The sequence below is a fragment of the Tupaia chinensis genome, unplaced genomic scaffold, assembly GCF_000334495.1.
Source record: "Tupaia chinensis unplaced genomic scaffold, TupChi_1.0 Scaffold000236_1, whole genome shotgun sequence".
Lineage (NCBI taxonomy): Eukaryota > Metazoa > Chordata > Mammalia > Scandentia > Tupaiidae > Tupaia > Tupaia belangeri.
This window is the reverse complement of record NW_006159714.1, coordinates 649,720-670,378: the sequence shown is the minus strand read 5'-3', so window position 1 is coordinate 670,378 and position 20,659 is coordinate 649,720. Positions and strand designations below refer to the sequence as shown.

The 20,659-nt window shown below is 36.3% G+C and overlaps 1 protein-coding gene across 6 annotated transcripts in view; it reads left to right on the top strand.

Moving 5' to 3' along the window:
- Window positions 1-20,659, top strand: part of LRFN5 (leucine rich repeat and fibronectin type III domain containing 5) — a 291,489-nt gene that overhangs the window by 126,718 nt on the left and 144,112 nt on the right. For all 6 annotated transcript variants that reach the window (XR_334564.2, XM_014587811.2, XM_006148484.2 and 3 more), the window contains one exon: window positions 8,440-8,615. The gene's annotated coding sequence lies outside the window, so the exon portion shown is untranslated. The remainder of the gene's footprint in view (window positions 1-8,439; window positions 8,616-20,659) is intronic.

Here is a 20,659-nt window from a genome sequence, read left to right as displayed (position 1 = left end):
TCCTTTTGACACGCTTGGTCTATCCATTAAACCCATGGAGACATTTTAAATCCCAGATTTGTGTCAGTCACAGATTCACAGATTTAATAAGTGCTGCTTCTTAGGTCTTTCAAGTCAGTGTTAAAATGCTGAACAAGAAAACACCAAGGACAGCAGGGCTACTGTCTAATGAAATAATGTATCTGAAAGTGCTTTGCAAACACTGTTTTGTATTCATCTTTAGTTTTTCATCCTTCTGTCTTTTATACGTGACACTTTATAATCTGACCTTATAAGGAATTCCTTTTGCACAGATTTTTATGGTTTCTTTAACTTTCTTTCCAATGACCTCTTTGTCAGCAAAATCATTCCTAATTGTTTTATATGAATTTAACTTTTAGAACGTTCTTATTTTTTTGAGACTTTTTTCTTTCAAAAATATTCTTCTCAGGAGATAACATCTCTGAATTTTTTTGTGTGAATGATTTTCCTACATTTGCAGTGAAAAAAAAAAGAAGTAAAAAACCCTTAATTTGTATTTCTTCAACATCTGCTGTGTGTAGATCTGGGTCAGATGCTGTAGGACATAAAGTATGCATATCTGTTCCCAGAGCTCAAACAATTTATAAGCCAATGAGAGGACGAAAGCAGATGATGTTCCATTAGAGGGGTATGTTTTAAAGTGTGATATCTGTCACAACTAAACTAGTAGATTTTCCTGTCACGGTAAACATGTTTTTAACTCTCTAAGCAACCCCTTTAATAAAGTATTCCTTGGCCCAGCTGCAGTGATCTAGCAGTAACACAAGTCCCTTACAACACTGGAAGCCATATGGCCTGGAGGACTGGGGGTTTGCATCCCCAGGTCACCCTGAAAATGTGCTGCATACACAGGCAGGTGCCCAGATCCTGTGAGCTGCAGGACCAGGGAATAAGGATCTTGTAGTAATGAGACATCTGTCAAAGGTCTCCCTTGTGCTCCCGAGTGCTTCTCGCTGTCTGTCTCTGTTTCTCTCTGTTCCTCCTGAGTGCACATATGCTTTTTATCATAAACAATTACAAAATACACCTCATGCTACAATTTATTCCCCACACCAAAATTGCCTTTCATCAGGTTTGCTGTCGATCCAAACTCCCATTCTTCATGTGGTCTTTTGTTTGTATGAGATTGTTCCAGAGTCTTTTTTTTAAAAAAATCATAATGAATCGGGAACCAGCAGTTAGCGTAATGGCTATGTCGCTGGACTCCCATGTAGTCAGCCACAGTTCGTGTCCAGGACCTGGTGACTTAGAACTCACGCCAGGCACGTGTGCGTGCGTGACCAAAATCCAAAGAGGAGAATGGAGGAGAAGGGATTGTGGCGTGACCATCCCCCCTGGGGGGTGATTTTTCGCTTTCTGTCTCTATGTCTCTGTCTGGTGAGTGCACGAGCCCTATAGCGAAAAACCTCTCCAAAAAAAAAAAAAAAATCATAAAGAATCTAATTTTCTCTTGCTCAACCCTTGCCTGAAATGGCCTCATGTTCAACCCACTATCTGTCTTCTGATTTTAGACAGTGGGCCAAAAACTACTTCATAGCTTAACAATTTGGGTATTGGCTTCTTAGCTTTCATGTATATTTTCTAGTGCTCTTAGGGTGACTGTTATAAAATGTATTTTCTTCTTTCTCTCTCTTTCTAAATGTAACTATATTATTTGCTTATATAAATAGTTATATATATTATTTTAGGTTTGCTTGCATGTGTTTATATTAAGTTTCCTAAATTTAATTAGATGTTAGTATATATGAGAACATTTTTAGAGCAATTCCATTATTACGATGCCTATCCATTCACAGCCATGTTATTTCCTTCCTCGGATCTCTAACACCTATATATTATGTTAAATTTTAAAAGAATGCACTCGTGTATTACACATATAATGAATATTAATGGACAACAAGGGCATGCACTTTATCTTCTGTGTATCAAAAATTGATTTGGCAGGACAGCCAGTGATGTGGTGTTGAAGGCAGCTGGGTCCTACATGCCTGGCTGCACAGTTCGAGTACTGAACCTGATTGTTTGAGAAATATGCCGGGTACATGTGTGTGCATGCCCAAACTCCTGAAAGGAAGAGGAAATGAAGGAGAAGGGATCAGGGGTGACCATTTACCAGGGGGATGCTTTCTCGTTCTCCCTGTCTCTTTCGTTCTCTCCCTGTCTCTCTTCTGGGAGCACATATGCCCTCTGGCAAAGTGAAAAAGAATGTCTCTGGCTTCTACAGATTTACTTGAAGTAAGAATGCTGCAGATGTAATATACGTGTTTTTAAATTCTATTTAAATGTGCTTTCTAAAGTTTATATGTTTGGGGACTGTACAGTATTCTACTTTCTTTTTGAAATTATTTATGATGTCACATGTGAGACTGTGGAAAGGAAAAGGAAAAAGAAAGGGAGAGGGGAAGGGAAAGGAAAGAAGAAGGAAGAGGGGGAGAACAGGAAAAGAGCAAGTGAAGGAAAATACCTTGTGTCGAGCTTGTAGTTAAAATGGTCATTATGTCAATAAAGAGTTGCTTGTATTCTCTTTTAATTGAAAATAGTCATTGCCAAAGAGCTGCCCTGACATGTATGTTAGAGTGACCATACTATCTATCTTCTGACTTGTGCCAAATCACTAAGCGGGCAAGGATATTGCATTTTATTTCTCCCTGTGTTCAAAGGATAGACTGGCATTTATCATGTCAGAGCAAAGCATGAGTTTCTTATGAAAGAAGATAAAGGACTTTCTTCTCACATCACCGCGGGTAAAGGTGTGCCAAAGTTGCCTTTTGGTGAGACAAAAATCCAGAACTTTAAACCTCAAAGAAATTTCAAGAAAATTTCAGCAGAGTACATGTAAATTGTGAAGAAATGGTCATTTGAAGGATTTTAATTACTTTTTTGGATTATTTTGATCCTATCATTTGATAAAATAGTAGTTATGCCGGTAAAAACATTTCATTAACTCTGTAGTTTTTATCTGGGCCTTATTTTGCATTTCTTCTACTCATATTTGTCTCCAAATTTTGCAACCACTATCTAATAATCAGAAATTTTACAATTAAACTTAAATCATGATAATGTATTTTGTTTCTTCAGTAAATCAATTAGATTAGTATCTTTTTCGTGATTAAAAACTCATTATTTTAACCTATCACAAATTTAGTGGATGAACTAGTTCTTGAAACAACAATGGAAAGAAAATACCACCTTCACGCCCCTTTTTACTCAGCCCTGCCAAAAAAAAAAAAAGAAAAAAAAAATCCTTCACCTTGGGATATAGCCTACCAAAATGCAGCATCACTTATTTTCTCTGAGTTGTTAACGGGAAATTACAAATGCTGTAATAAAATTTTTAGGTCACCAAAATTTATGTTTTATTTAACTGCTGAACTCATGCTATTAGAGGAAAGGAATGATTAGTTGTTCTCATTTACAATGTGACATTTACATTAAGCAATAAATGCTCTAGTGGTGCATTAATTTATTTGTCATATGATCTTGGATGTGTGTAATAATTTGTAAACATTTTCCTATAGCCAAGAATATGGTACTATACTCTTACTCAATAACACAAATGCATTTCCATATTCAATCAGTGCCTCTAATTGAATTTTAAAAATAGGTTTGGCAGTATTAGTGGTGAAACAAGCATGTTTTTGTAATAGCTCTCTGAATATTTATATGAATCTTTCTTTATATTTTTGCTTTTAAAACTCATTAATATGAAACATTTTCAATTCCTTTTTGGGGTCCAAATTATTTTCAAGTTATTTGTCTAAATTAAATAGCATTTCTTATGTTACAACCTCAGTTTTGGAGTAGTCCACTAAACATGCTGGCTGTATTATCTTAAACTGTGTATGATTCTATGATTATTAATTAAATGACTGAATTTCAGTAAAACCATATGACTTGATTATTCATATATTTCATATATGCTAGCTTTTTGCATCACATGGATCAAACATATGGATAACTAAATAGTTAATTCTTAATCATTTTCCATATAAGATAAATATAATTAAAATTAATTTAGAATAACCCCCTCCATGTTGTTTATTTTGTACTATTAGGCTTAAGAGGGAGAAGGATGGGTAATGATACCACTGATGAATTAATAAATCTTCACATGTTGTGGATCTTTTAGATGAACTGGATATATAAGATTATGTTACTCTTGTCTTCAAATATTTCAAGACTTTCCTTAGTTTTCAATGGGTGAAAATTTGAGCCAGTCTTGGGAAAAACTTCCTGAGGGAAGCAAAGTTATCGTATACTATGATTCCAAGACTGGTTTTTATAAGACTTTAAAGGTCTGCTTTTGTGGATAATGAGACTCTCTTCAGTGGGTATGTATAGATGACTGATGACCCCTTAGTAAAGACGTTGGAGAATGTAAGGAAGTACCATTGGGTGCTTAGAGCAGGTAATAGGTCACTTTAGAATAGATACTCCCTCATTAATTCCAGAGTTTTGCCCTATTGTTAAATGTAAAGCAATAGTTCTTGAGGATACATGCACATGAACAATAGCAGTTGGCAAATTTCCTAAGACTGTGGAAGATGGCTATCAATGGTAACAACATGTAACTGATTGATCAGAATTTCTTACAAGATGGCTAATTTGAACATACTATCAAGAAGAAAAGAAATCTTCATGTGATAGCACTAGAAAGCCATAGTACCATAATCTCAAATTTAAAATCTCTTGCCTTCAGCAATGCATGACCAAATATCACCTAAAAAAATAGAACCTTACTTTACTATAGAGTCCTGTAATGGTTTTCAGAAATTGTCCCTTACATTATGAGTTATAAGATCTAATGGAACGAGAGAACCCTGGTTTTGCCAGTTACTAGCTGTGCAACCTGGCCTAAGCTTAGCAGATCTTTCTCTATCCTAGCTTTTACAGGAATAGAGTAGAAATATGTATTTATCTCATTTGATTCTTGGGAGAACTGGTTGTGGAAGCATGTGTTTTCTGCTTGCTGGCATAGTAAATGCTTAATAAAAGATGTCTGGTGATTAAATGTAAATAACAAATATTTTAAAAATTCAAAAATAAGCTAATGTCAGAAAAATTTAACTGTTGTTTTTATTAATAAGTTACATGATCATATATAAAAGGAACTTTCTCTGGGGAACTGGAATTTAAAAGTTGCAGCATTTACTGGGCTTTTATGCTAACATGAAGAAATAGAAATAGTTAAACATCCAGATTTTTGGTAGCCTATAGGGTAAGAGAATATATTGAGGAATTTATATTTTGCTAATATAATTCAATAATATATAAGTACAAAATTCAAATGTATTTTTCTGTATATTGCCTCTTTTCTATGGAGAAGAAAATGTGGTCAGAGCTTCAGGAATAATGAGTCTTCTTAATCTAAATGTTTCACTTCTGGGAATTTATTACACATGTGCTAACTTACATGAATGCAAAATTCATGTATTTGCGCATCGATTGTGTCTTTTTTATACTAACAAAACTTTGGAAACTTGCACATCTTTCGACTAAGACATGATATGATTAGACTATCCGTATGGTGAGTGTATACTAATACAAAGAATGAGTAGATGATAAGAGACAGAAATTAATGATCCTCAAGCTATAGCAAATAAAGGAACACAGGAAAACTGGTTATAATATCTTATATTTGTCAAAATCTACATAAACACATTTATATAAGCACAAAATATTTTGAAAGTAGCTCTGAAACATGAAATCAGTTCTCTTCAAAAAGAATATCTTGCTTTTGAGGGAGATTTGATTTTGTATTTCTTTTTTTGGTGAGTGTATATTGAATGTAAAAATTAGTTTAAAATGTAACTGGAGAGGAATGGAGGGGAAGGGATTGCGACATGGTCATCCTTCCTGGAGGGTGATTTCTCACTTTCCCTCTCCCTGCCTCTCTCTCTTTCACTGGCCAGTGCCTGTGCCCATGGCAAAACAAAAACAAAAACAAAAACAAAAAAGATAAGGCAAATGATACCTGTAGCAGGGTACTTCATCTATGAGGAATCTTTATGCATGTGAGTACATGTACATGGTATGTCCTAGTCTGTAATTCTATAATAAACATCTTTCTTCAGTGGTTTTTGCCTTAGAGTGCGTGTGCTCACTAGAGAGAGACACAGTGAGAGGGAAAGCGAAAAATCATCCTGGGGCCAGGGTTGGGGGTAAGGGGAGTGTGTGGGGGATGGAGTGATAGGGGAATAGCTACGTTGTAATCCCTTATCCCTCCTCCTCCTGGGATCTTAGGTATGCACGTGTGTGCACACACATGCACACACATGCATACAGACATGCACACACACGCACACCTGTAGTGATTTTCAAACCACCCAGTCCGGAACTCAGACTACAATTGGCCATGTAAGAGCCCAACGGCATAACTTCTACTCCTGGTTCCAACATCTTTTCTTAAATACATATATATTAAAAAAAATGATTGCAGTGATTGACAGATGTGTAGAATAAATTGAAGTATATGTTATAATTTTCCTTTTAAATTTTTTATTTAATTTTATTTATTCATTCATTTATTTTAATTTGATCAGAGAGAACAGAGAGAAAGAGGAAAAGTGAGAAAGCAAGCCACCAGGTCTTGGACTCAGACCATGGCTGGCCATATGGGAGTGTCCAGCACCTAAATCATCTCACCACCTGCTGGCCCTCATAAGTTATAATGTTCTATATTCAAATGTACCATTAAGCTGTGTATTTCTTTTTTGTATTTATAAAAATTGTAGCCTAAAATTAGCTAAATTTTCTTTTTCAGGAAATTTGTTTTTCAATTATGGAACATCTTAAGACAGTATTACTATCCTCTTTAATTTAAACTTTGTCAGATCATTTATATGTTTACAAATGGAAACAACAGAAACAATAAAAAAAACCCAAGTTGGTATTGTATCAGCTATATCTGATTTTATTCATTCATTTTGAAATTGAATTGTTCCTCACTTTTGATTCCAGATAAAATATCATAGTCAAAGTAAAAGTACAATGCTTTTATTTATTTATTTTAAAAACATGTGTTTTTTTTTGGACCAGCAGTTAGCGTAATGGCTATGTCGCTGGACTCCCATGTAGTCGACCGCGGTTCACATCCCAGACCTGGTGGCTTAAAACACGCTGGGCACGTGTGTTTGCGTGCCCAAGATCCCAAGAGGAGAATGGAGGAGAAGGGGTTGCGGTGTGGCCATCTCCCCTGGGGGGGTGATTTCTCGCTTTCTGTCTCTCTGTCTCTCTCTGTCTGTTTGGCGAGCGCACATGCCCTATAGCAAAAAAACCTCTCCCCCCCAAAAAAAAAATGTGTTTTTTTAAACTGGTCTATCTCCACATTGAAAATTTCAGTAGTTGAATATCAACTGGTACTATCTTATAGATCTTAGGGAAAGGAAAATTAAACATTATGTCTCGCAGAGCCTGATTGATTATTACTTAGATTGACATGGAACTGTCAGAAAGTGGTAGAAATTAGCAATCTTCTCACATGAAGTTAAAATAAGAAGAGCCTGTCTGTATATTTCCTTCATAGTACACGTGTTGCAATATTTAGATTTTCTCCACTGAGGAGAACATGCAGCACAACATAAGAATGTTAGCTCTATGGGGACAGAGCTTATTCTAGTTCATTCACTGTTGTATTCCTAGTGTCATGTGTTCTGTACATAGTGGGTGTTGATTATTATGTGCTAACATATGACATATGCAACATCTTTTTTTAAAGTGTATTTATTTCATGAGAAAGAGAGACAGAAAGCAAGACCACTCCCCCAAGAGGTTTTCGATGCCACAATCCACCCCTAGCCTCAGCTATCTCCAGATCATGGGAACACACATGCCAGGTATTCTCGGCTGGGACTCTAACACAAATCTGGATCCTGTGGGGCCAGTAGGTGGTGTGGTGGTTAAGGGTGCTGGACTCCCACATGGCTGACTGCAGTTCTAGTCCCAGACCTGGTGGCTTGCTTTCTATTTCCCTCTCTCTCTCTGGTCAAATTTAAATAAATGAATGAAGTTCTTTTTTTTTTTTTAAAAAAAGAAAAGAAACCTGGTACCTTCTTATATGGGTCAGCCTCACAGAACGTCACATTGTACCACTGCAGTATGTTAACATTATCCTGCAAATTGAATTCATTGAAAGATAAAGATAATTTAGCTATGTAGGTTGTCATTATTTAAACAAGCTTCAGTTTTGAGATAAAACATTTCCAGACATGAAAAACAGCCCCCCGCCATATTTATTTAGAATCAGCAAATTCCACATTCTACTGGAAAGTCTTATTATGCAAATCTATTTAAATTATATTTAGTGATAGTCTTAATATAGTTTAAGATTGATCACACATTTAACAACTAGATTTTTCAAAGGATAATTCATAAACCTTTTTTGATGTGCTTTTTTTTGTGTGCTTTCCTCCTTTGAAGAGTCCCCGTAACCATTCAGCCAGGTGTTGAGAAGACATGTAGTAACCGGTCACCCTTCCTTCTGCCACCATCCTCAGAATCAGCTTTGGAGATGCTTTCACCCTGTCCGTTTTCTGCAGCAGCCAGGCAGAGTACTGACTCCTTCACGACAGTGAGGAACTCTTCAGGCTCCAGAAGTAAGTTGATTGCATTCAATCTGATCACTGTTGTGTGCTTAAAAACACTTAAGGAAGGCTAACTGGAAATCGTGCAATCATACACAAGTTGAAACGAGCATTAATCATCACTGATGGTCTCATTTCTTTGAGCCATATTGCCAGGAAGATAGAAATTGAGCCATTTTTTTTCCTCTTGGTAACCCATATCTTTGTGCAATTATACGATTTTTTTTTCAAGGTTGTGTTTTGCAGGCAATACCATAATTTATATTCACGGCCCAGAGGCCTTGTCCGGGCTATGATTTAAGTGATGATGCTTGCAAATGGGTAAACAGGTTCCGAATAGTCAAGTATTTTTATTTAATTTGCTTAGTGAACTAGTTGTAAAAATGGAATAAAATCCATGGTTTTGTCATTCTTAAAACTTGAATGTCTTTTTTCATGACTTTGAAGCCAATACAAATACATGGAGGGTACTGGAAAGAGTACTTTCCTGATCCATTGTTTATTGAATGACATGTTCTCCGCATCATTCAAGGAATATCATTTTCATGGCAAACTACACATTTGCATACTGAGAAATCTAAAGGAAAGAAAAATCACATATAGGGGGAAAAACTGACATCAAGGGACATCTTATACTGCACATGATCCTCAAACAAATTGCAAGCTACAGATTTATCTCCGGGCTTTCTCATTTCTAGGTAAATCAGACAATTCCATTCATTGCAAGATTATTTATGTTGATAGGATGTGAAAAATTAAGACAACTTCTCAGAGAGTGTTGAGACATCTCTGGTCTATGCACATGATCCTATCATTTGGCATTCTGTAGTTTACTTGGTTTAAATTTGAGATTTTATCTGTTCCTTTCTTTTTTTCCCTCTCACATAGGTGGTTGAGGAATCTCTTATTGCTTTGGGGGATATACTTGTCTCACAGTGTCACCACACAGAAAATTACATTTGTGGGACACAGAGATGGTTAATTACCTGTTGATGATGATGATGTGTACAGTATTCTCAACTTGATTGGTGTGAGGTGTATCTCATGCTGGGTAAATTATCTTGACAATCTAAATGATGAATAGTGATTTAATGTATAAATAATAATAATAAAATGATAGCAATAAAAGAAAATGCTTGCCTATACAATTTTATAGAGAGTAAAAGTGCGACGTAGTCTTTAATGTCTATCGTTGACTGGATGCTTAGCAATTGAATTTTGTTGGAGAGTAAGAGATTCTTAAACTTAGTTTTGTTTTGTGACATAGAACAATGTCTGTATGCCCTCAACATAAATGTATGACATTAAGAGAACATAAAGACTCAAGAATTTATTTCTGAATCATGATGTTACTAATTAGATAAAATTTAAAGCCAGCAGTCAGTAGATTGTTGCTAGTGTGCTCAAAGCTACCTTTAAGGACTATTTTAAAAACATGAACAAAAAAGATATATCTAGGCTACATTCAGGTTAACTTGTTATAATCATAACAGTAGCATAAAAAGATAAGTCTGATAATTTAAAAAATAGATTACAAATTGTTATTTTTGTTCCTTTGCTACATGAGGGTGATTTCTCACTTTCTTTCTCTCTCCCTCTGGTGAACACCTGTACATATAGAAAACAAAAAGTGATAGAGTTAAGTAGTTTTAAAATTTTATTTTATGGCAACAAAATGAAAAATTGTAGTGATTTTTATCTGTTCAATTAATTAGCTAGCAATGATTTGTTTAAATCCATTTTGTTTTCCTAAATATAGGCATCTGATTTTATGAAAGTTTTTAGCAGGGCAAGGCCATGGCTTTGTAGTTAAGGTTGCTGCATCCCAAATGGCTGACCCCAGGGTTCCAGTCCCAGATTGGTATCATAAAAAACATGCTGGGCATATATGTGTGTGTGCCCAAGATCCCAATAGGACAGAGAGATGGAGAAAACGTGATTGTGTAATAACTGTTCCTCATAGGGGGTGCTTACTCCCCTCTCCCTCTTTTCTGGTGAATGCAAGTGCTTTGCAAGGGGTGGAGGAAAGAGAGTTTATAGTAGAGGAACTATATTTATTGACATAGATTCCATCGTGTAAATAAATGACAAAACTTAGTGAATTAAAAAACATTTTTTATTTACTAATGCTACATTCAACGCCGAAGGATTTCCTTAATTGATTTGGAATAATCTACATATTGAAAAGGAGTCTTCCAAGTTAATGCTTATTTCAATTTCTTAATTACCAGTCCATTATTATGTAAAAATAATCTTTCTTTCTCTTCTTGATTTTTTTTTTTTGAGTAACACTTATCTTGCATGGAATTAATCAATCTAAAAAAAAAAAAACAGAGAAAGTAAATACATTTCTATTTCGGGTCCTCCAATTTCAAATAACTCATTGAAAATTTATAGCGCATTTACTGAAATCTCTTTTAAAAGTAAATGAGTTACTAGAGGCTTTCTGGAGTGTACCGATGAATGGAGAAGCAGTGGTAGAGCAAGGGAATGGAATATCTACTGGTGATAAGACAGAAATGAAGGTGGTGGTGCTTACTGTGATGATTTTCTCACTGTGGCATTTTCAACTAGTCTTGGCCAGTGAAAGTGTACCTTTATTTGTACTGTGGCACAAGCGCTGATGAATTTCAATAATCCCTATTTTTTAAGAAACTTCCCTTTGCTTAAGACTGGTAAGTTATCTCTGAGAAATTGTTTTACAGTTGCTTAACTGGCTATCACAATAATGATCAACATACTGTTACATTGGGAACCAGCAGTTAGCGTAATGGCTATGTTGCTGGACTCCCACGTAGTCAACTGCGGTTCGCGTCCTGGACCCGGGGGCTTAAAACTCATGCTGGGCGCATGTGCGTGTGTGCCCAAGATCCCAAGAGGAGAATGGAGGAGAAGGGATTGCAGTGTGACCATCCCCCCTGGGGGTGATTTCTCGCTTTCTGTCTCTATGTCTTTCTCTGTCTGTCTGGCGAGCGCACGCGCCCTATAGCAAAAACCTCTCAAAAAAAAAAAAAAAAAGAAAAACATACTATTACATGACAATATCTAGTACTCTTTAATAAACATTAATTTATTTGATTTTCATATTATCACTGTGCAAGAATTTAAGTCATTTGTGCCTTCAATGCAATAGCTTTTCATAAAAATGCTTAGTATCTTTAAGTATATAATTATATACAGTCATAACTTGCTTCATGACAGAGATGCATTCTGGGGAGTGTGTTATTAGATAATGTGTGAATGTCATAGAGGGTGCTTATGTGTATTGCCAAGTACACATTTAGGCTAGGCGTGATACTATGTTGAATACTGTGACAGTTGTTAACACACGGTAAGTATTTGTGTGCCTGAACACATTGAAACAGAGAAAAAGTACAGTGATACATGATAAAGATTGAGAAATGCGACACCTGTATAAGATACTTACTATGAATAGAGCTAGTACGACAGGAGGTTACTCCGGGTAAGTCGGTGAGTAGAGAGTGAATGCGAAAACCCAGGATATTACTGTACACTTACTGTAGGCTCCATCAACACAGTACACTCAGGCTGTACTGAATGTATTAACACGTTACTCTTTCTTTAATAAGTTCATCTTAGCTTACTATAACATGGTTACTTCATACACTTTTAACTTTGACTTTCTTGAAGTAATACTTGCCCATCTGTACAAAAATACTTTTCTATCCTTATTTTATAAGAGTTTTCTAGTTAAAAATCTTTTTTACTTTACTAATACTTTAATCAACATTTAGTAATTACACACATTTAGAAGGTACAATAAATTTTTTAAACTTTTTGTTAAAAATTGATACACACGCCCACATTAATCTAGGCCTACACAAGGTCAGGCTCATCAATATTGCCATCTTCTGTCTCCTCCTCTTGTCCTACTGGAATGGCTATACTGAACAAAATCATCACAAGAGAAAATGATGTAAACAAGGGACGTGCCAAGAGGGGGAAAAAAAAGCAAAACATTTAATGGACACAAAAATGGAAAATTATTTGTTGATGATAATGTGTAGGGACTTATTTATTTATTTTTTGGAGAGATTTTTGTGATAGGGCACATGCGCTCTCCAGAAAGACAGAGAGAGACAGAGAGACAGAAAACGAGACATCATCCCCCCAGGAGGTATGGCCACGCCACAATCCCTTCTACTCCATTCTCCTCTCAAGATCATGGGCAAGCACGCACACATGCCCAGCATGAGTCTAAGCCATGGGGTCCAGGGCTCGAACCACAATCGGCTACATGGGAGTTCAGTGACATATCCATTACGCTAACTGCTGGTCCCATGTATGATTGTATTTTGACTAGACTATGATGGAATATACCCATTTACAGAAAGTCAATGTCATATGCTGTCAAGATGTACAGCAATTAAATCTAAAAATATGTAATTAAAAATAATAAATTCATTGCTTCAAGAAAAGAGATGCGGTGAACATGATATATCTGAGACTGCCGCTAGTCACATGGCATACTGTTAAAGTAAGCATTTTTTCTTTATGTAAAAGGAGAACACTAAAATAATGATGAAAGAATAATAGAGTAAATATATAAGCCAGTAACAGTGTTGTTTATTATCATTATCCAGTATGATTACTGTTCATAGTTGTACATGATACACATTGTTATGACTGACACTGCAGAAGATTTGTTTATGGTTGCATCAGTATAAACATGTGAGAAATGTCTTATATGATGACATTATGACAGCTCCAAAGTCAATAGGCAATAGGAAAGCTTTAGCTCCTTAAAATCTTATGGGACAGGGAACCAGCAGTTAGCGTAATGGATATGTCGCTGGACTCCCACGTAGTCGACCGCGGTTCGTGTCCCGGACCCGGTGGCTTAAAACTCACGCCGGGCGCGTGTGCGTGCGTGCCCAAGATCCCGAGAGGAGAATGGAGGAGAAGGGATTGCGGCGTGACCATCCCCCCTGGGGGGTGATTTCTCGCTTTCTGTCTCTATGTCTCTCTCTGTCTGTCTGGCGAGCGCATGCGCCCTACAGTGAAAATCTCTCAAAAAAAAAAAAAAAAATCTTATGGGACTGCCATCATATATGCAATCCCTTGGTGGCCAAGACTTAGTCATGCGACACATGACTGTCTTGAAATCATCCCAGAATACATTAGCCACACAAACATACAGAGGAAATTAGAATTCTTAATAGGACAAAAGTACTATGCTAACTATGAATAGTACCTGTTAACATGAAGTGAGTACCAACAAGGTTCTATAATCCTTTAAAATACTGCAAAGTGGGAGCATGTTATATTAAACAGTACTTATTTTTCAAAGAAAGGATAAAAAGAAAGAATAAGAAGATATTTGAATAAAATGAACTTCACAGTGACACCTATGAATTTACTCCCTTGGTGTTCTAGAGCTCAGTAAATGACATCATCGTATACCAGAACAAGTAACAATCACCTTCTCTCCTCTTTCTCCTTCATCTCAGATTCATTTCATCACCTAAGCTGGTCCCATTTACCTACCAAAAATCTCTTGAATTCATTCACATTTCCCCATTTTCACTATCAGTACCCTAATCTCAACTAAAAGAATCTCTCCCCTGGACTATTCCAGAAGTCTCCTGAATTACCTACTCATATCTAATGATGCACCTCATTTATCAGCTCTCCATTTGTAGCAGGAAAGAGCTTTCCCAAATACGAAGCTGAAATGTCATATCCTCTCTAAGTACCATTCATTGTAGAATAAGGTCAAGTAGTTTATCATGACTTTCAATGCTTTATCTGGTTTAATACTTTTCTAAATGCCCCTCAGTTCTCAACATTCCTCTTTTTTGCATTTCAGGCATAGAGGTCATTCCCTTTTCTCATCAGATGACCTCCTGCCAAGGGCTTTGCACTGTTCATTTTTCCCTGTGCATTTCACCATTCCCATTTTTGGTTTTGCTTTGCCTGGTGTATTATCCCAATAGTCATTTCCTTAGGAAGCTTTCCTTGGTTATAGCTAGACAAGATTGTATTCTATTAAATAGTCTTATAGCACCATGTAGCTGTACTCTATTACAACTTTTATGTTTCTTTGTCCAGTGTCTAATTAATGTCCCCTTTCCTTTTTGATTGTAAACAGTAAAGGGTCAAGGTCCATGTTTGTTTTGCTCAATATTGAAATCCCTTTTAATTCTTTTGGTACCATAAGTGCAGACACAGAGCATATATCTCTGTATATGCTTAGAAAGAGAAAATCTCTGAGTTCTGAAAAAATTTACAGCTACTGCATTGGGATATACTGAGAGAAAAATCATACCATATAGAAAATGTTGGTGCTAGAAAATTACTGATTAAGTTTTGTCTTTCTGACAACTTCCTCTTTCACATATTTTTTAGTGACTCATTGGAATGATTTTTCTCCAAAACAGTTATGGTTTTCATTATAAAGTTCCTGAAACTGTGATTTTACTGGTGTAGGTATGGACCTAAGAAAGGAAAACTGAAGCAAAATAAGCAAAGCAAAATGATTAATTTGGGGTCAGGGTTAGGAAGATCAGCCAGGCATCACAATATAGTCAAGCTTCCTTTAGTAAGTATTATGTTTCAAGACAGATTTTGAGATAATTATTTTATTATTATTTTCTTTTAAAATATTTTTATTATTCTTTTATATTACATTTAATCACATATATCGTTACAGTGTATAACATTTCTTTTTCCAGCATGATTACCATGCATATCAGTCAAGGACATTACTATCCACATCATCATCAGCAAATAGCTTTTCTTTTTTATAAGATGATTTTTTATTTTTTGAAATATTAAATCACTGTATGTCATTTGGTTTGTAAAGATAATTTACCTAACATGAAATACTTGTCCGATCAGTCCAGTTGAGAATACCATACATGTTATCATCAACAGGTATTAAGCCATTTCTGTGTCCCACAAATGTCATGCCTATTTTTCCTCCTGCTTTCCTTCTCTATACTCTTCCCTTCTCCCTCCCCTACATTTCACACTGTCTTCAGCATCCATATCTATTTTCACTGCTTTTATGCCTCCACTATTGCAGTCTCTACCATAGAGGGCAGATAGTTGGTATGCATTAAGTGGTACATACAGTATCTTTCTTTCATAGAGATTTTGGGATGTTGTTAAAAAGCAAAATTTGTGAATGGGAGGGGAATTAGCAAGGATTCTTGTAAGCAGTGATTGGCTAAATTCTGTGATAAGGAGAGCAGGAGGAACTCATGGTCACCTGCAGTCATTTTGCTAAATCTTAGCCAAGTAGTGAAGACAATGAGTCTGGAAAGTAAAGGAGAAATGTATTGAACAATAAGGATGTTTGTATAAACGTTCAACAAGTTTAAGTAGCATCTTCACTATTTCAGGTGCCCATTCACAAGGTAACCACAATATGGAAACATTTTGCTACTTATAGCACTGACAGATTAGACTAGAGTCTCTTGTTTTCAGGTAAACTCACTGACTTTAGGACCTATGTAGTTTGTTAATGTTTCATTTTAGTGGGGTTACATTCTAGCATGAGTGATTCCATTTCAGTATAGTCTGGTGAGGCCTAGTGAGCTTAGTCCAAAATTATGACCACCTCTAATGTTTATGTAAGTAGGTAAGTTTAAATTTTCCTTTTCTCTGTGAAGTTTGGATCATTTTATGTATAAGATAATTGATAGTATATTAATAAGAAAATAAGCACATGAACTGATGTAACATATTTGAGAAAACATCAAAATATTCATGAAAAATGGAGTTGAAGTATGAGTTTATTTTGTTGCAAAGAAATTGAAATCTAGGCATAGATATATGTCTATGAACTTCTTTAAGACCCATTTGTATGTGTGTACACAGCAGCTATACAAAATATAAACTCAAAGACAAGCCAGAAAGGGTAAGGAGGGGGAAATGAATGGGCCCACTGTTCAGATGGTGGGTGGTAGATTGTTATCTTTGGGAGCTGGGTAGGACCAACAAGTTACAGGAAGGTGAAGGGCAAATCTGTGCAGGAGCAAAGCTCATGTCATTAGGCAGGGAAAGCATCATAGGTAATTCCCCAGAGCTGTCCTCAGAACAACAGGTGGACAGTCCATTCACGTAGAAAGTACTGTGTGTGGAGTCCCTCAGTCTCTCTCTCTCTCTTTCTCTCTTGTGCTAGGAATTCATCTTCTCTTGTTTGATGAGATTCCTAGGAAGAGGTTAAAGACAATTGCATTTCTTTTCTTACTTATTTTTATTGTAATTTCTGGCTTACATAGAAGTATTGTACATCTGTGTAAGGTACAGTATGGTTTGTAAAAGCATGCATGCAGCATACAATAATGACATCAATGATATAACCATTGGCATCATCCTCAGTATTTTAGCATCATATTATGTTGTGCACATTTCATACTCGTTCTAGTCATTCGGCAAGTTTTTCTCAGTTGGATTCTTATCTTTCAGAGAGTTCCCCTCCCTGTTTTTGAGGGTGTCAGGGGTGATGGCTCTGACAAGCTTACAGGGATCTTTTAAGTTTTTAAAAATTTCTATCATGAGAGAAAGAGAGAAAGAGGGAGAGAGAAAAAGAGAAGGATCTTTAAAAGATTCTAATCACACCATGATTCTCTTCTCCCAGCCCTCTAGCAAGTGAGGATTGAGGGTGTGCATGTACATACTGCATGTTTCAGGTCTACTGAGGAGCCAAGCCCGTGGTCAGCCCTGTGGCTCCCAGCACTGCTGGTCAGTTTGCTACTGTACATGTCACTGTGGCTGATTCTGTAGCAGTTTGTAAGGCCTCTCAGCATCTCAAAGTGACATGCTTTTAGGGTTTCATGTTCTGAGTCCCAACATTGACATGAGTCATACCTTTTAATTTCTAGAATAATGGCATAGGAAGTAATGGTATAGACATCTTTAATAATGACAGAAATGTTAAATCTCAACCTTCAAACATTTTTATAACATGAATATTTAATCAAAATTTGCTTGGTGAAATATAAGAAGCTTCTCAGGCTAGCCAGTAGCATGGTGGGTAAGACAGCTGGATCCCACATGGCCAACTATGCAGTTTGAGTCCTGGACAGGGCAGCTTGAAAAACATGCTGGGCATGTGTGTGTGCATTCCCAAAATCCTGAAAGGAGGTAGAAACAGAGAAGAAAAGACGGTGTGACCGTACCATATGGGGGGTGCTTTCTCACGTTCTTTCTCTCTCTCCTCTCTCTCTCTTTTATGTCTCTGGTGAGTGCCATGTCCACTGCAAACTTAAAGAAAAAAAAGCTTTCCAGCATCTGTAAAACATGAATACTCTTTTGCTTTTATTTTAGAAAAGATTCCAAAGACATCAATCAGAGCAAAATTTTTAGATCTCTGTTTTTGTTTTGGCATTTTTTCTGTTAGAATTTTATTGCAGATTAACCATTTTATTGTTTCTGTATTTCTCCAGTGGGCTTATTCTCCTACCCTCTCCCCTTCTCAGTTTCAACTCCACTCTTTAAGGCCTTATTTGCTGATAGGATATAGCTCAAGTCCCTATCTTTGCTGCTATGAAGCATGTATGAATGAGCACAACTCAATTTTTTTTCTTCAAAATAATTAGAATAGTAGAGGAAATAAGCATAGTAAAGTTTACAAATAACTATCCTAAGGTAAACAGTGATGAGAAGTTAGTCATATGAATTTAGTTCAAAAATAGGTTACATACATTTGAAAAAACACAAATTACTTATTCAAGTGTAATTTGTCTTGCCTTGACTATTCCAAGAGCAAATTGTTGGCACTAATGTGCTGGTGTATTGTCCCTTTAAGGTATAAAATTCTAGAAGGTAGAGAGATAATGCACATTCTTCCCCAAAGCCCTTAAGTACTGACCCTAAAGCTAAAACGCCTTAGCTGGCAGTACTTGATGTGGAAACGTCTCTGCTCTCCTGGCCTACGGGTGGTGTTGGCCTTCAGTTGTTAACACTACCTTCTCTCTGTAAAGTATCCTGGGAACAGGTCTAAATGCATGCTCTGCTTTAGGAGAACATGATTATTTTACATTTAGGAATGAGAGAAATTCGTGTCACGTGGCAGGTACTCTTGGCAACTGACATGAAAGTCATGGCTACAATCTTAATTGCAAAGCGTGAGCTATGACACCCAGTGGGGACTATCCAGTCTGTACTATTCAGCTTCAGGAGGTTATATCAGGTATTGTGATGAGCTGCCACTCACACGGACTGTGCAAGTATCCTCAGTTATACCTCATGGACCATGCTAGGGAGTAAATTGGCAAATATAACAGACGTCACTGGGTAAACTGAAGCATCTTGATCAATATTAAACGGAGTGTGAGAGACTTTATAGCAAGAAAAACCTTGACACTTTATACAGTCGTTTTTAGGAAGAGATTCACAGGCTGTAGAAATCTGTGTATGCTATATTAATAATAAACACTAACTTAATATTACTACTTATGGGGCCCTGCAGGTGGCATAGTGGTTGTGATGTTGGACTCCCACATGAGTAACTGTGGTTCTAGTCCTGGACCCAGTGACTTGAAACTCAGGTTAGGTATACATGCTTGCACCAAATCCTAAGAGGAGAATGGAGGAGAAGGGAGTGATTTTTTGCTTTCTCTCTCTTTCTCCCTGGTGAATGCACATACTCTATAGTAAAAATCTGTTTTTACAAATTATACACACACACACACACACACACACTGTGTGTGTGTGTGTGTGTGTCTGTATACTATAAAGGGAGTGTGTGTGTGTATGTATATATATATAATTGTGTGTATATATATATATATATATATATAACTGTGTGTATATATATAATTGTGTGTCTGTATACTATAAAGGGAGTACAAAGGGCTAGCAGTAGTGTTTAAGGTGTTGTACTCCCCCATATGGTCAACTATATTTTTCAGAGTTTGAGTGCTGGACCTGGAAGCTTGAAAATCACACCAGGCATGTTTGTGAGTGTGCCAAAATTCTCAGGAGGAAAATCAAAGAGAAGGGATTGCAGCACATTCATCTCCTCTGGAGGGTGATTTCTCATTTTCCCTCTTACTGTCCCTGTCTCTCTGGCGAGCACACATGCCCTATGGCAAAAACCTTACAAAAAAATAGAAGCGTAAGATACAATAAAATGTATTGCTGGAATTATATGGAAAGTCCTGTGAAAAAACCAGGGATTTTGTAGATACAACATTATTAGATGAAAACATGAGTAATATGAGAAGACTTAGAGACTTGATTCTGGAAAATGTTAATATCAACGATACAGTTAATGTTGATAATATACTTTTGACACAGAAGAATGTACTGTCTGCAATGTTTAAAAACCCTAGTGGTGTTGAAGAAATGTTAACAGAGAGGATAAATACAACACATCGTTGGGAAAGGCTGGCATACAGGGGATATATGGGTTAGCTGTAAATCATAACCTCTTCCACCACCACTGATATGTAAAAGGCCGGGTGATGACAACAACCTTGTAAGGTGGCAGTGTGACCTCAGATGTGTAATTAGCCTCCTCATTGGCCTCTTGGGAATATTCAAGGAGAATCTGATTTGATATAAAAACACATTTCCCCCTGTATATACATCAAATGACCAGCACATTAGATTGGAAAACTGAAGTGAAATATTTAGTGCTTCTTTTTAAGCAACTAATGTTTGTTGTTATTTGTTTTTTAAGGAGACTGTTCCTCTTAATGCCAGACAATTCTAAATCCACATTAAGAATCCAGCTTTCTTTTTGATCACTTGCATGCTAATATGGCTTACTATGCTAAATCCTGAAGCTTTAACATACTGGTTAATATCTGGAAAACAAATAACTTTCTAATACCTGCTTACTTATTTATGTCTTGAAGATGGAGTTCCATTACAGGCAAATGAGCACCTCCTAGACTATTTCAATACTTACTGCAATAATGATTCCGACCCAGAAATAATCCACAACCGAAAACATGCATTCATTATTTATAAGGTGTCAGACAGTAAACTTCTTCATAACAAGAATCATCTACTTAAAAGAGAATGAAAAGGAAAAACTGACAAATGTATTCATGTAATTTTAAATAATGTTCTCAACA